The 4,498-nt window shown below is 40.7% G+C and overlaps 1 non-coding gene across 1 annotated transcript; it reads right to left on the minus strand.

The window, feature by feature from the left end:
* Positions 1–4,089: 4,089 nt before the first annotated feature.
* On the minus strand, positions 4,090–4,150 carry LOC126030173 (U7 small nuclear RNA). Its single transcript, XR_007503083.1, has one exon. It is a non-coding gene; the product is annotated as a U7 small nuclear RNA (small nuclear RNA).
* Between the last annotated feature and the right edge of the window lie 348 nt (positions 4,151–4,498).

Below are 4,498 nucleotides of genomic sequence, written 5' to 3' on the forward strand. Positions count from 1 at the left end.
GAAGATGCAGGTAGACATGTTCTGAGCTATGGTCTTTGTATTTTCTCTGATTCTTTCTCTTCACTCAGAATCTCACTTCAGTAACCTCACACTGTCTTACTATTTGTATTGCATTTATAAAAAAAAAATTGGAAATTATTTTGCCTATGTTTGTGTTTACTATAAACCTCAGGCTTCCTAAGCGTGAGACTGTTGTTTTGTCACATACTCTGGTCCCTGTACTAAGGCTTTCCAGCACAGAGCCCATCTTTGGAATGAAATGAGGGGATAAATGGCCACTAACTTGGAATTCTAATGGCTCAGCTACTCACCTTTGCAGAATGATGTCACTTTTTCCCAAGGTCTCTGCCATATCCACTTTGCTAAATTATATGTTCTGGTTGATTAGAATTAGGTCCAGAACAAAAGTTCCTCAATTTTGCTCCACATTTGACTGAAAGATAAAATGGTCAGCCAAGTCAGCCATGGCACAATGGATCAGAAGCTGCTGTGATGGGAAGTTCCCTGCAGCAACTGACCTCATTGTTTTTCCTAGGCAGAGATCTTGTCCCTCTGCTGTGCCAACAATTCTATGTATTTACCAGATTTGAGAGGAGCCTGGAACTGCTTCATCATTGTCCCATCAACTTAATACAATAGGCTTGCTTCTCATCCATAAAATAAATAAATTCATAAATAAATTCATTATGAATTTATTTTATGGTGGGGAGGGAGGGAGTGAGTGTTGGACCATACCCTGGAATGCTCATTATCCTGGAATAGCCTGAAAGGGTAGGGGGTCAGGGGGAGGCTATTACTGACTCTATTGTCAGGAGTGACTCCTGTCATACAGGAAAATGTATGTGGTGTCAGTGATCAAACCAGTGTCACAGCCTGAGTGGGCACATGTAAGAAGACCTCCTGGACTTTTTCCAGGACTATGTTTTACATCCTGTACTAACTCTCCAGGTTTTAACTCCTAGATTTAATGAATATCATTAGACCAGCCTCAGAGTATTTCCAAGCCACAGCATTAAGGCCCATGGATACTGCCAGAAACTCCTCAAATTACTCAAAATAAGAGGAATCATTGAAACAGGGAGTGTCTAGCCTCTCAAGGGGTGGTAGACCAGTTACCACAATCTCTGTCTCCATCCCTCCCTGTCTCTTGAGCCCATGTGCTCTTGCATCTTTTCTTTCTGGAGATTGAGTCATGGAACCTTATGCTTAATAACTGGATTCACAACTTGAGGACAGTTTTTCTGTTCTTCCCAAACTTTGTCTTACATGCACTGTGGCTTTGTAACTATCATGTGAAATTCATCTCTAGTTCATTAATTGCAGTTTGAATACCCACCACTGATAAATTACAATCTCTAATCTGTTGGTCAATGACTCAATATAATTTTTTCATGGAAATGCTCTAACATTTATGAATCATTCCTTCTCAGGGGGTTATTGCTGGTTCAGTTGATGTAGGTTGAGAAGGCAGTATGTGGTTCATAGGGAACCCACAAAACGAGTGGTGTTTTCTCAGTTAGGAAATCTGGAAAAGGAAGCCATCTGTAAACAATTTTATCAGCCCAATAGCTTTTAGCCTTAGTGGTCATGACTGTTTTGTGATCCTGCTTTGTCTCTCGAAATAGGAGGGACCATTTCAAACCTTTGCACCATATTAGACCAGGAAGAATAGGGATTCATTTCTGTAGCCAGCCTCTTACTCTGCTCCTTTTGCTGTGTTTATGATGCCTTTAGCAACAGCCAAACTCAGAGTCACATGAGTAATAATATATGTTGCAGTTAATACAGTTGGACTCAACCATGATGGCATGCTTTCTGTTGTTTGGAAATGTTTGGGAGTAAAACTGGCTTGATACAATGACTGTGGATATCTTCTGACCTTCAGACTTTAGTGGATAAAGGTCAGGAATGCTTAACTTACTACAACATAGTGGGCACTTCCTCCAAACCAATATGTGTATGCAAAGATCTAGAAGTGACTCAAAAGGCTGGAGCACATGCTTTGTGTGCAGGAGGTCCAGGATTCCCAGTACCAATGATTCCTTGAGCATTGCCAGAATGCTCTGAGCCAGAAATAGCTCCCACACACCACTAGTGTGTGTCCCTAAATAAAAATAAAAATGAAAAAGTACCGCAAGTATGTCTGCTAAGAAACATAAGAAATCCAACAAATTCAATCATTCATCTATGTAATTGTGTGGCATTTTTTACTGCCAGTTATTATTCCAGTCTGGGAAAATATAAAGATAAATATTGAATATATATTTATTTATATATGATAGATATGTATTATAAAAATAAATAACTGTTTCTCTGGAGAGTCTCATAGTATAACGAGGTAAAGAACCTTATGGAAATGAAAAAATAGGAGTCAGAGTGATGACTCAGAGCGCTGAAGACATGTTTTGCATGATGGAGCACCAGATTTGATCCCCAGCACTCACATTCCCCCATATTCTGCCAGGCTTCTGAGCACATCCAGGTGTAGTCCAAATTGATGAAATAAAACATAAGATGAAAATAAAGGTGAATATTCACTCCAGGTGTTAAAAATAACTGCTTAAGAAAGAAAGCACAGGGCCCGGAGAAATAGCACAGTGGCGTTTGCCTTGCAAGCAGCCAATCCAGGACCTAAGGTGCTTGGTTCAAATCCCAGCATCCCATATGGTCCCCCGTGCCTACCAGGAGCTATTTCTAAGCAGACAGCCAGGAGTAACCCCCCCCCCCAAAAAAAAAGGAGGACTAGAGGGGCTGGAGAGATAGCATGGAGGTAAGGCATTTGCCTTTCATGCAGAAGGTTGGTGATTCGAATCCCAGTATCCCATATGGTCCCCTGAGCCTGCCAGGAGCAATTTCTGAGCATTGAGCCAGGAGTAACCCCTGAGTGCTGCAAACAACAACAACAACAACAACAACAAAGGAGGACTAGAGAAATAATACACTGGGTACTTGCCTTGCATGTGGCTGACCCAGGTTTGATCCATGGCACTCCATATTTCACCCTGAGGCTTCCAGGAGTCATCCTGAGTTAGAGCCAGGAGTAACCTCTGAGCATTGCTATGTGTGGCCCCAAAACAAAAAAAATTATTTTTTTACTTCCAAGCAACATTAGTCTTTGACATAAAATTTAGTTTTAAAATTGTTGCAACAAAATTATGAAGGTTATCTTGAAGAAATTCATAAGATAGCACACTTGTTCAAGACATTATAGTGTCTATAATTAGCAAAGATGGAAAATATTTAACTAGACTGAGTGCAGGTCTTTGGAAATACACCAGCAATCTACAACATATGATTACTGCAGGGTCTGGAAGCTTCCATATGTTTTCTTAGAACCATGGTTGGGAAATCCCCTCATCAGCCTGCCTGGGATAGAAAACTGGTCATCCACAATCCCAGCATTGGCCCCCATTCAGTGTGTAGAGGGAAGCTACACTAGACTACTGAATGAAGCAAGAAGTAGGGACCTGAGAGAAATTCAGGATAGAAGTAGGTAAGAGAGGGAAGACATAAAGAAAGAAGATTTAAAAATTATGCAAGTGCAGAAGTGATTTCTGGACTTTGCAGCTTCCCCATCATGATTATCACCTCATCAACCTCCTCCTTCATATATAAGTTCCTATGCTGGCAAAACCATACTTCAACCTTTTCTGTATCTTCTGACTTCAACAAGACATTCTACCCCTGTTCTCCAATTAATAGCTCCCTCTGCACATTTATTCCTGATAGTTGCTAGTGTTCTAGTGCATGAGCATAGATGGACTTTCTAACACAGATGTCTTTTCCATTAAAACCACATTAAACCTTAACCATCAGTGAGGTTAATGTTATGTCTCTATTTCACAGCGGAAGAAAGTAGAGCATTGGTGAAATTCAGGAATCCAGATGCAACCACACTGAGCTCATCTGAAAACCTAGCTCAATCAAAGTTGGGACCATTTGAGAGAAGTTCTGATTCTCTAACTCATAGTCAACCACACCAACATAGGTCTTCTTTTCTAACTTTAAAACTACAGTAGAATGGAAGGGAAAAGAAAATGTCATGTAATATTTATTAAGCAATTTTCATTAAGCTATTTTCTTTGGGGGAAGGGCTTCCGATGGAGACCAGAAGGCCTGCTGGACAAATTCTAAAAGAGCTGTAACACTCATTAAGCTATTTCATGTGCTCTCTCGTGATAATCATTTAGAGAAGATTGTCTATACTTCCATTTTCACTGGTGAAGAAATTGATGGTCAAAAAGTGGTTTTTCTTTTACCCAGGATACTAGAGATAGTGGGTTGCAGGTCAAACAGGAGCCCAGATATTTTCTAATTATCTGGTCTTTCAAGGTACCAGTCTCCAAGCCAACTAGCTCCAAAGACACAACCACCACGTGGTGTGATCCCTTTGTGGTCCCTTGGATAGTATCCTTCCACCCTCCTTCAGGCCTGGTCTGCAAAAGATGCAAGATGCTGTGAAGCTTTGGAGACTACAGGTGGTAAAGAATCTGTGGAG

This window comes from Suncus etruscus, chromosome 1 (genome assembly GCF_024139225.1).
Source record: "Suncus etruscus isolate mSunEtr1 chromosome 1, mSunEtr1.pri.cur, whole genome shotgun sequence".
NCBI classification, from domain to species: Eukaryota; Metazoa; Chordata; class Mammalia; order Eulipotyphla; family Soricidae; genus Suncus; species Suncus etruscus.